Genomic DNA, 12,136 nt, shown 5'->3' on the forward strand with positions numbered 1-12,136 from the left:
AATTTTATGCTATCATCTCGGCTATCTACAATGCCACCGAACATTGTATCATCTGCAAATTTGGATATATGACTTTCTATGCCATTATCCAAGTCATTAATGAATAGTGCGAATAATTGAGGGCCCATCATAGATCTCTGTAGTACACCACTAGTCACCTCCTGCTAATTAGAATAAATACCAATTATCCCCACTCTCTGTCGCCTAACATTCAACCAATTTCCTCACCATGCCAATAATTTGCCTTCAACTCTGTGCGCTTCTACCTTAGTTAACAGTCTCTTGTGTGGGACTTTACCAAATGTCTTCTAGAAGTCCAGATAAATGACATCCATAGTCATTCCCCTGTCCACTACCATAGTCACCTCTTCAAAAAACTCAATAAGATTAGTCAGGCATGACGTTCCCCTCATAAATCTATGCTGGTTCTCCCTCATCGAGCAAAATTTTTCAAGGTGTTCAGTTGTCCCATCCCTGATAATAAATTCCAGCAATTCTCCCACCACAGTTAGGCGAACTGGTCGGAAATTCCCTGGTTTTCCCCTTTCGCCCTTCTTAAAAAGTGGAGTGATATGTGCCATTTTCCAATCCAGAGGGGCTACTCCTGAATCTAGGGAACTCTGGAAGATTATAGTTAGGGAATCTCCAATGTGCCCCAAGTGTGCCCCTACCTCTTTTAACACCCTCGGGTGGAAACCAAAAGATCCTGGGAATTTGTCACTCTTTAGTTCCATTAATTTCCTAGCTAGTGATGCAGTACTTGTATTAATTGTATAAGTTCCAGTCCTCCATTGACTATTAATTTTTTCAGGACTTCTGGCAAGTTATCATCCTCCTTTTCTACTGTAAATACTGAGGCAAAGCAATTGTTCAACATGTGTTCCACTCCCCTATTATCACTGACAATGGGCACGATTTAACTGAAAAAACTGTAATTTTGGGCGAATTTGGCGGGGAGTTTCTCCCCGGCTGTCGGCGAGTTCCTGACTGCTATCTAGCCGCAATTTAATGCGCAATCTATCGCAGAAGCTTCTAAGTGTCATTTGTGGTGGGCTTTCCCGCTGGCTCTGTTGGCGAGTTGCCCACCACTATCTAACCACACTTAGTCACTTTTTGGGGCCCTGGGGAGTTTCTCACTGGTTTAGCCCACACTTCAGAATTATTTTCAACACTGGGGAGCTAAACTCACTGGCCAGATCGGCTCCTCAGAGATCAGGTCACCATTTTCAAAATGTGGCCCGATCTCGAATTCGCCTGGAGGGTCCCCCACACCTCCACCCAGGGGCTATGTCACCCCCCACACACATGGGCATTACCCCACACCCCCTCTCAAGTGATGATACCCTGCTATGGGGCCTCTGAGGACACCCCCTTCCATGACCCCCACCCTTCACTCCCCCAGCCTTCCAGTGGCCCCTCTTACAAGCCTATAACCGCCCCCCCCCCCCCCCCCCCCCCCGCCCCCATGTCCCTCCTTTCATGGGCATAAATCAGGCCCTAATCCTTGGCAGAGCCACCCTGGTACTGCTCCCCAGGCACCTCATCAGTACCATGGTGGCAGTGCCAAGGTGCCAGGCTTCCATTGCTAGGTGCCCAGGTGCCAGAGAGAGAGAGAGAGAGAGAGTGAGAGCGAGCCAGGGTGCCACTCTTCCCTGTCCCTGATTTCCCAGGCTGCCAAAGGCCTGGGGGAGACCCCTGGGAACCGTTCCACCTGGTCAATGTTTGTGTGGACCAGTACTGAACGGTGCCCAGCTGGGGTCTCCATGGGAAGGCCGTTCGACGTCGGGAGGCCGTTGGATCTGACGTCAGCTCGCTTAAGTGGGTTTTCAAACCCACTTAAGCGAGTGATACTTTGGTCCTGACCATTTGGGCAGAATCCAGATTGCGACACCTCATGGGATCTGGTAAGACCCCGCAAGGCATAACCGCTGTCGGGAATTCTGGGGAAGGCCTCTCCTGGTATCTACCGGTCACATTGCGCTCCAATCCTGGCGGGACGCAGCCAGTAGATCATGCCCAATATCTCCAATTTCATCTCTCAGTGGGCTTACATTGCTCATCATCACCCACTTTCCCTTTACATAATTATAACATTTCTTCGTATTGTTTTTGATGTCCTTGCAAGTTTCTTTTCATAATTCCTTTTAGTAGCTCTTATAAGATGCTTTGGAACTAAATAGGCTTTGTAAAGGGCTGGCAATATACGTCACCGTTGAATTGTCATTCTTTCCTTCTCCCTTGCACCTGAACCCGAGGTGATAGTTTCTCTTGTCGCTAAGCAAGTATTTGACAGTGTGGAGTGGGAACATTTCTTTGAGATTCTCAGAACATTTGGATTTGGCCACAAATTTGCTTCTTGGAGCCTCTTGTTATATAATACCCCCATGGCCAGCGTTCACATAAACATTATTATTCAAACTACTTCCCCTTGAATAGGGGGATGAAGCAGGGCTGCCCACTTTCTTCACTTTTACTCGCCCTGGCAATAAAGCAACTATCTATAGCCTTGAGGACCTCTCGTCGATGGAGGGGGTATTAATCGGAACAGGGTGGACGATCGGGTATCTCTTTACGCAGATGATCTACTTTTATATATTACAGACCCAACTCCGTCCATCGACGGCATAACGAAGACACTTAATACCTGCGGTTCCTTCTCGGACTATAAATTCAATCTAGGTAAGAGTGAAAATTTTCTGGTCAACCTCCCTGGAAGGCAAGTCCATTTAGGCATATTACCTTTCCACCTCGTTACCCCACGTTTCCTTTATTTGAGGGTCAGCGCAACGCACAATTGGGTTTCACTTCACGAATTGAATTACTCGAACCTGACCAATAATGTTAAAACAGACCTACAGAGGTGGAAAAACCTTCCTCTATCTTTGGCAGATAGGATTCAAACAATAAAAATTAATGTATTCCCAAGGTTTTTATTTTTATTTCAATGTGTCTCCATTTTTCTGCCCAAATCCTTCTTTATTAAGGTTAATAAATTGATATATGCTTTTATTTGGGCGAGTAATCCCAGAATCGCAGCGTTCTACTCCAGATAGATGGGCAGTGAACATAGAACATACAGTGCAGAAGGAGGCCATACGGCCCATCGAGTCTGCACCAACCCATTAAGCCCTCACTTCCACCCTATCCCCGTAACCCAATAACCCCTCCTAACCTTTTTTTTGGTCACTAAGGGCAATTTATCATGGCCAATCCACCTAACCTGCACGTCTTTGGACTGTGGGAGGAAACCGGAGCACCCGGAGGAAACACGCGCAGACATGGGGAGAACGTGGGGAGAGGGCTTGGCCCTCCCAAACTTACTGTTTTTTACTGGGCTGTCAATATTCAAAATTGTTTATTGTGGATAAGTGATCCCGATTCCGTTTGGGGCCAAATGGATGCTTGCTCCTGCACTACTCTCCTTGCCATAGTTTCTGCGTCATTGCCTCTTTCTCCTGCTAGCTTTTCCTTGAACCCTGGGTGGTCTCCTCTCTTAAGATCTAGAAACAGTTTTTAAAAAAAATATAAATTTAGAGTACCCAATTCATTTTTTCCAATTAAGGGGCAATTTAACGTGGCCAATCCACCTAGCCTGCACATCTTTGGGTTGTGGGGGTGAAACCCATGCAAACACGGGGAGAATGTGCAAACTCCACACAGACAGTGACCCAGAGCCGGGATCGAACCTGGGACCTCAGTGCCGTGAGGCAGCAGAGCTAAGCCACTGCGTCACCGTGCTGCCCCCTAGAAACAGTTTTGACAGCATCTTAAATTCCTTTCCCTGTCTTCACTGGCCCCTATCTGTAATAATGACCTCGTCTTACCCTCTAGATTGGACCCAATATATAAATCGTGGAAAGTGAAGAGGATTGGGCATTTGGTTACCTATTCGTGGAGAGGAGGTTTACCAATTTTACAGAGTTGGCGGGCAATTTTCAGCTACCCAACTTTCGCCTTTTTTTGTCAGTCACAAACGCACGATCCCGCTTGTCCGGCTTTCCCTTCTTTTCTCTGGCTCCACCTTCCTTCTTGCTGAATAGTATGTTATCCTTGGCATGGCCTGACAAGAGGGCTATCTAAGGCATATATGGCCATATTCTTTCATCTGATCCTTCCCCACCAAACAGGGTAAGGGCATAATGGGAGAGTGAGTTGGGCGCTGTACTTACTAGCGAGGTTTGAAGGGAGGCCCTTGACAGGAGCCGGGAGCCTAATTCAGTTCAGGGTGTTGCATAGGACGCACCTGACAAAGGCGAGGAGCAGCGGGTTTTTCCAAACATTGAAGATGGAGGTGATCACTGTTCGCTTATCCCGGCTGACCATACTCATGCGTTTTGGTCCTGTCCCAAACTCGCCAGTTTATGGGCTTCCTTTTTCAGCACCATGTCGGCGATACTCAATTTGGAATTAGTCCCATGTCCATTGGTAACCATTTGGGGGTTTTGGGTTCACCTGCGATCCACTCTGGGGTAGAGGTGGGCATTCTCACCTTTGCCTCACTGATAGCCTGGAGGTGGATATTGCTTGGTTGGAAGTCTCCCAGTCCACCCAGTGTCTTTGGCTGGTTGGGAGACTTATTGTTCTTCTTACATTTGGAGAAAATGAAATTCACCTTCAGGGGTTCAGTGGAGAGGTTCTACCCGAGATGGCACCAGCTTTTCCCTTTTTTAAGGATCTAGACACTGTCTGTTGATGGGGGGGTTTCAGGTATAGTGTTTAAGTCAATTGTTTTTTTTGCTGTTGTTTGTAAATTTTGCATTCTTGTGTTTTAGTTGGTTGTTTGCTATTATGTAAAACTTCAATAAACATATTTAAATAAAATAAAAAGCAATCTCTGATACACTCCACAAATCCTTCTCCAATGGTTTGGTTTGTCCCATCAATATGCAGATTGAAACTCCCATCATAATTGCAATTCCCGTCAAACATGCCCTTCTTATTTCCCCATTTATGCTCTGACCTCTTGAGAGGTCACATTTTGTGTGTCTTAAATGACTCCCAACCTTGCGATTTATGATTTCAACCCAAACCGATTCTACATCACTATCCACTGCCTTTATATCACAGCTCAGCACTGCTCTGAAAAATTCCTTGATTAACAAAGCAACCCCACCTCCTTTCCCCTTTGACCTGTTCTTTGGGAACATTGTATACCCTGGAACGTTGAGCACCCAGTCCTGCTCACCAAGCAACCAGGTTTCTGTAACAGCAAATACATCAAACTCATATGTTACAATCTGTGCTTTCAACTCACAAATTACACATCAGAAATAGAGGGTAATCGATAGGCTAATAAGAGTAAGGGACTTAAAGCAATTCTACAAGGGATGCAGGAGGAGCCTGGGTGTTAATATCCATAAATCATTGAAGGCGGCAGGACAGGTCAAGAGAGCAGTTAATAAAGCACAATGTATACTGGGCTTTTAAATTAGGAGCATAGAGTACAAAAGCAAGGAGGTTATGCTAAATGTATACAAGATACTAGTTAGACCTCAGCTGGAGTATTGCTTACAGCTATGGGCACATCACTACAGGAAGGATTAAATCACAGATTAAATCACAGAATCTACAGTGCAGAAGGAGGCCATTCGGCCCATCGAGTCTGCACCGGCCCTTGGAAAGAGCACCCTACCTAAGCCCACACCTCCACCCTATCCCCACACTTCCACCCTATCCCCGTAACCCCACCTTACCTTTTTTGTACACAGGGCAATGTATCATGGCCAATCCACCTACCCCTGCACATCTTTGGACTGTGGAAAGAAACCGGAGCACCCGGAGGAAACCCACGCACACACAGGGAGAATGTGCAGACTCCGCACAGACAGTGACCCAAGCCGGGAATCGAACCTGGAACCCTGGCGCTGTGAAGCCATTGTGCTAACCACTATGCTACCGTGCTGCCCATGTGAACGCATTGGAGAGAGTGCAGAAGAGGTTTCCAAGAATGGTTCTAGAGATCTAAAACTTCAGTTATGAGGATAGACTGGCCTCCTTGGACAGAAGGAGGCTGAGTGAAGATTTGATAGAGATGTTCAAAATCATGAAGGGGCTGGACAGGGCAGATAGGGAGAAACTTTCCCCACTTGTAAAAGGATCAAGAATGAGAGGGCACAGATTCAAGGTAACTTGCAATAGGAGCAAATGTGATGTGAGAAAAAACTTTTCACACTGTGAGTGGTTCGAGTCTGGAATCCACTTCCTGGAAGTGTGGTGGATGCAGGTTCAATTGAAGCATTCAAAAGGGCACTAGATGATTTCTTGAATAGAAACAATGCGCAGGGATATGGTGAAAAAGTAGGGGAGTGGCACTAAGCCATAATGCTTGTTTGGAGAGCTGGTGTATATATGATGGGCCAAATGGCCTCCTTCTGCACCATAACAATTCTGTGATTCTGTGAATTAGTATCAGAGTAGAAAAAGTACGCAAAAGCTTAAGGGTCTAAAAGCTGAGAAATCCCCTGGACATGATGGCCTACAACTTAAGGTTCTAAAAGAGGTAGCTGCAGAGATGGTGGATTTAAAAAATAAATAAAAAAATTCTCGGTTCTAGAACATTCTCATCAGATTGGAAGTTAGCAAATGTTATTCAAGAATTCAAGAAAAAAGGGAGAGAGAAAACCAGGAACCACAGGCCTGTTAATCTAGCATCAGTTGTCAGGAAAATGCTGGAATCCATTATTCAGGAAGATCCTAATAGTGCACTGAGAAAACAATGATATGGTCAAAGTCAACACGGTCTTACGAAAGGTAAATCATGTTTGCCAGATTGTAGATGGAACTAGTGGGGATGCAAGGGGAACCAGTAGATGCAGTCTACTGGATTTGTAACGGTGCCACACAAAAGGTTAATATGTAAGATAGGAGTTCATGGAGTCGGTGATAATTTATTAGCATGGATGGAAAATTGGCTAATGGACAGGAAGCGAAAAGTAGAAATAAATGGATCATTTTTAAATTGGCAGTCTGTAACTAATGCGGTGATAGAACAGTCAGGTCTATTATAATCTATATTAATGACTTAGGTCAGTAGACCAAGAGTAATGTACCCAATTTTGCTGATGATACAAAGCTCGGTGGGAATGCAAGCTGAAAGGAAAACACAAAGAGTGTGCAAAGAGATATGACAAATTAAGTGAGTGGACAACAAGATGGCAGATGGAGTATAATGTGGTGTAGTGGGAAGTTACTCACTTCGGTAGCAGGAGCAGAATATTTTTAAAAGGCATGAAACTTCTAAATGTTGATGCCCAGAGAGACTTGGGTCGACTTGTTCAAGGAACACAGAAAGTTGGCATGCAAGCACAGCAAGCAATTAGGAAAGTGAATTAAATACTGACCGTTAATCGCAAGAGGATTGGAGTACAAAAATATGGAAATCTTGCTACAATTGTGTGGGGTTGGTGAGGCTACGCCTAGAATACTGTGGGCAGTTTTAGCCTCCATATTTAAGGAAGGATATACTTTCATAGGAGGTGGTACAGTGTTCGTTCACTAAATTGATTTTTGGGATCTGAAAGTTGTCCTTTATTGAGAGGCTGAGTAAACTGGGTTTAGTTCTTTACTGAGAGAAGAACGAGACGCGATCTCATTTAAAAATAGAAGTTCTGAAGGGGCTTGACAGGGTAGACACCAAGAAGCCGTTGCCCCTGGATGAGGGATCTGGAACACAGAGGCACAGTCTCACAATAAGAAGCTAAACATTTAGGACTGAGATCAGGAAACATTTCTTTACTGAGAGGATTATCTATTGCAGCAGGCTGTGGATGTTCCATCATTGAGCATATTTAAAACTGGGATAGACAGATGTTTGGACTCTCAGGTAATCATGGGGAATGGTCAAGAATGTGGAGTTGAAGCCAAAGTCCAGCCATGATTGCCAGTTTTGAGGGATCATATGGTCTATCCTGCTCCTATTTTCTATGTTTTTACCTTATTCCCCAAACAGTAACCTCAAGGTGTGTGATTTTGCAACCCCACCCCCTACAGCACTTCCAATTTCTTCCCCACTGATCTCTTGGGGCCTGTGATATTCCTATCAATCGCCCACCAAACCCGATCACAATCTCCAAGGTAAAATCGCCACAATCCAACCCAATCACATACCTTAAAATTAAAAGGTACCTGTTCCTATTGCAAGGTCCAACTACATTCTGATGAGGTCCAATGCTCAAAATCCAGGGCACTTTGTACCTCTCCCTTTGAGGCTGTGTTGATAACAACAATGTTATGATAAGACTCGCAATAATGTCTAGGTCACCATTTCTAACTTGCATCAATGACATGGAAGACATTTTAAAAATTAAAATTTAGAGTATCCAATTTTTTTTTTCCAATTAAGGGGCAATTTAGCATGGCCAATCCACCTAACCTGCACATCTTTGGGTTGTGGGGGCGAAACCCACGCAGACAAGAGGAGAATGTGCAAACTCCACATGGACAGTGACCCAGGGCTGGGATTCGAACTTGGGTCCTCAGCGCCATAGGCAGCAGTACTAATCACTGCGCCACGTGCCGCCCGACATGGAAGACTTAATGATCAAATATGTAAATGATATCAAAGGATGAAGACTTGTAGAATTGGAGGATAAATAGTTAACAGACATTGAACTAAACAGAGGTAGAACAATTGCAAATATTGTTCATCACAGACAAGTGTAGAGTATTGCAAACAGGAAGCAAAAATGGACAATAGAACAAAGAACAATACAGCACAGGAACAGGCCCTTTGGCCCTCCAAGCCTGTACCGGTCATATCAACCTTTGCCAAAACACTCAGCACTTCCTTGTGCCGTATCCCTCTAAACACATCCTATCTGTGTGTTTGTCAAGATGCCTTTTGAACGCCATGAATGTATTTGCTTCCACAACCACCCCTGGCAACGCGTTCCAGGCAATCACCACCCTCTGCGTAAAAACCCTGCCTCGCACATCTCCTCTAAACTTGACTCCACGGACTTTAAACCTATGCCCCTTGGTGGCTGACCTCTCCACCCAGGGAAAGAGTGCCTGCCCATCCACTCTATCCATGACCCTCATAATCTTGTAGACCTCTATTAGGACACCCCTCAACCTCTGTCTATCTAATGATAACAGTCCGAGTCTATTCAGCCTCTCCACATAGATAGGTTGGAGGCTTGGGCAGAGAAATGGCAAATGGAGTTTAATCCGGACAAATGTGAGGTAATGCATTTTGGTAGGTGTAACATAGAGAAAGTATACTGTAAATGGCAAAACTCTTAGGAATATAGAAAATCAGAGAGATCTGGGCTTGCATACTCCAGACCAGGCAACATCCTGGTAAACCTCCTCTGCACACTCTCCAAAGCCTCCACATCTTTCTGGTAGTGTGGCTATTGGAGAATTGTGCGCAATACTCCAAGTGCGGCCTTACCAAGGTTCTATACAACTGTAGCATGACTTGCCAGTTTTTATACTCGATGCCCCGTCCAATGAAGGCAAGCATTCTGTATGCTTTCTTGACTACCTTGTCCACTTGTACTGCCACCTTCAAACATCTGTGGACATGCAAGCCCAGATCTCTCTGATTTTCTATATTCCCAAGAATTTTGCCACTTACAGTATACTTCCTCTCTATGTTACACCTCCCAAAATGCATTACCTCACATTTGTCCGGATTAAACTCCATTTGCCATTTCTCTGCCCAAGTCTCCAACCTATCTATGTCCTGCTGTATCTTCTGACACTCCTCAACACTATCTGCCACTCCACCCACCTTGGTGTCATCCGCGAACTTACTAATCAGACCGACTACTTTGTCCTCCAAATCGTTTATGTACACTACAAACAACAGAGGCCCCAGCACAGATCCCTGTGGAACACCACTAGTCACAACCTTCCATTCAGAAAAACACCCTTTTACTGCTACCCTCTGCCTTCTGTGACCCAGCCAGTTCTGTAACCATCTTGTCACCTCACCTCTGATCCCGTGTGACTTCACCTTTTGTACCAGTCTGCCATGACTTTACTGAAGTCCATGTAAACAACATCCACCGCCCTCCCCTCATCAATCATCTTTGTCACCTCCTCAAAAACTCAATCAAGTTAGTGAAGCATGACTTGCCCTTCACAAAACCATGCTGTCTATCGCAAATGAATCCATTTGTTTCCAAATGGGTATAAATACTGTCCCTGAGAATTCGCTCCAATAATTGACCTACTACCAACGTGAGGCTCAACAGCCTATAGTTTCCAGGATTATCCCTGCTACTTTTCTTAAACAGCGGAACCACATTGGCTATTCTCCAGTCCTCTGGGATCTCACCTGTAGCCAATGAGGATACAAAATGTCAGTCAAGGCCCTAGCAATTTCCTCCCTTGCTTCCCTCAGTATTCTGGGGTAAATCCCATCCGGCCTAGGAGACTTGTCTACCTTAATATCTTTTAAAAGACCCAATACCTCCTCCTTTTCGATGTTGACATGATCCAGACTGTTCACACACACACACACACCCTACCCAAGAATCTTCTTCCACAAAGTCCCTTTCTTTGGTGAACACTGATGCAAAGTACTCATTTAGTACCTCGTCCATGTCCTCTGGCTCAACACATAGATGCCCCCCACTGTCCTTAAGTGGTCCAATCCTTTGCCATAGCAATTTATTGGTGTTGAAAATGGAATGTTGATTTTTAGTTAAATCACATGAGTAAAGTCATGCTGAAACTACATTGTACTTCAGTATGATCTTATTCAAGCACTGAAGGGCCACAGGATTGATCTCTAGTGTGAAGAAAGACTGAGGAAACCTGGACTTTTCAGTTTTGAAAGAAAGTAACCTTACAGGAGTACACAAGATAACAAAAAATGATATAGAAATTAAATTGTGAAAGGTCAAGAAGTCTCCAGTTCCGAGATAAAAAATGAATTTAAAACTGGTATCAGAAAGGGATACAAAGTATGATCACGACATGGAACAGCTGTCTGAGTGAAGATTAAGAAACCTTAGAAAAACCCTAGGGCGGCATGGTGGCACAGTGGTTAGCACTGCTGCTTCACAGCGCCATGGACCCGGGTTTGATTCCGACCTTGGATGACTGTGTGGAGTTTGCACGTTTCCCTGTGGCTGTGTGGGTTTGCTCTGGTTTCCTCCCACAGTCTAAAGATGTGCATGTTCGGTGGATTGGCCGTGCCAAATTGCCCCTTTGTATCTAAGGATATGCCGGTTAGGTGGGGTTATGGGCCTAGGTTAGGATGATCCTTCAGAGGGTCGGTGCAGACTCAATGGGCCGTATGGCCTCCTTCTGCACTGCAGAGATTCTATTCTAATTATTTAACAGCCAAAGAAATATTGCAATAGGAGAGGTTTTTTAAAAGACAGATTGAATGGCCTTCCCCATCCGTAATTGTGAACCCAATTCAACAGTGTTACAGCATTGATGATTGCTGCTCTGCACTGGTTTGACATTATCAATTCTTTGAGAACCACAGTTCCCTTTTAGGCTCTTTAGCCATTTCTGCATCATTTATTTATTGCCCATCTTTCTTCTTACATTATTATTTAATTTTATAAATACTATTAATTCACAACTTTAAAAAAAATTGTTCCAAGGAATGCGGGCGTTGTTGATGAGGCCAGCATTTGTTGCCGATCCCTAATTGCCCTCAAGGTGGTGGTGAACAGCCATCTTGAATCGCTGTAGTTCACGTGGTGCAGGAATGCCCACAGCGCTGTTAGGAAAGAGAGATCCAGGATTTTGGATCAGTTACAGTGAAGGACAGGCTATATAGTTCCACGACAGGATGTGTAGCTAGGAGCGAAAAGTGCAGGCAGTGGTGGTCGCTTCCATCTGCTGTCCTTGTCCTTCCAGGTGACAGAGGTTTCAGGTTTGGGAGGTGTTGGTGAAGGAATCTTAGTGAGTTGCTGCAGCACCAGCCAGTATATGGCACATACTGCTGCCACTGTACATTGGCAGTGGAAAGAGTGAATGCTTAAGGTGGTGGGTAAAGTGCCAATCAAATGGGCTGTTTTGTCTGAATGGTGTTCAGACTGTTGTAGGAGTTGCACTCATTCAAGCAAGTACAGAGTATTCCATCACACTCTTGACTTGTGCCTTGTAGATGGTGGATAGGTTTGGGGGAGTCAGGAAGTGAGATGCTCATTGCAAAATCCCTAGC

General features: G+C 44.9%; 1 protein-coding gene across 9 annotated transcripts in view; it reads right to left on the reverse strand.

The window, feature by feature from the left end:
- Positions 1-12,136, reverse strand: part of LOC140395751 (sentrin-specific protease 2-like) — a 117,859-nt gene that overhangs the window by 12,628 nt on the left and 93,095 nt on the right. The window contains exon 15 of one of the 9 annotated variants that reach the window (XR_011936294.1): positions 8,125-8,207. The exons of 6 other annotated variants lie outside the window; for them this stretch is intronic. The gene's annotated coding sequence lies outside the window, so the exon portion shown is untranslated. Of the gene's footprint in view, positions 1-3,321; positions 3,501-8,106; positions 8,208-12,136 lie in introns of all 9 variants that reach the window. 2 more of the 9 variants (XR_011936299.1, XR_011936303.1) reach the window with 2 other exon arrangements.

Source organism: Scyliorhinus torazame, chromosome 2, assembly GCF_047496885.1.
Source record: "Scyliorhinus torazame isolate Kashiwa2021f chromosome 2, sScyTor2.1, whole genome shotgun sequence".
In the NCBI taxonomy this organism is placed as follows: domain Eukaryota; kingdom Metazoa; phylum Chordata; class Chondrichthyes; order Carcharhiniformes; family Scyliorhinidae; genus Scyliorhinus; species Scyliorhinus torazame.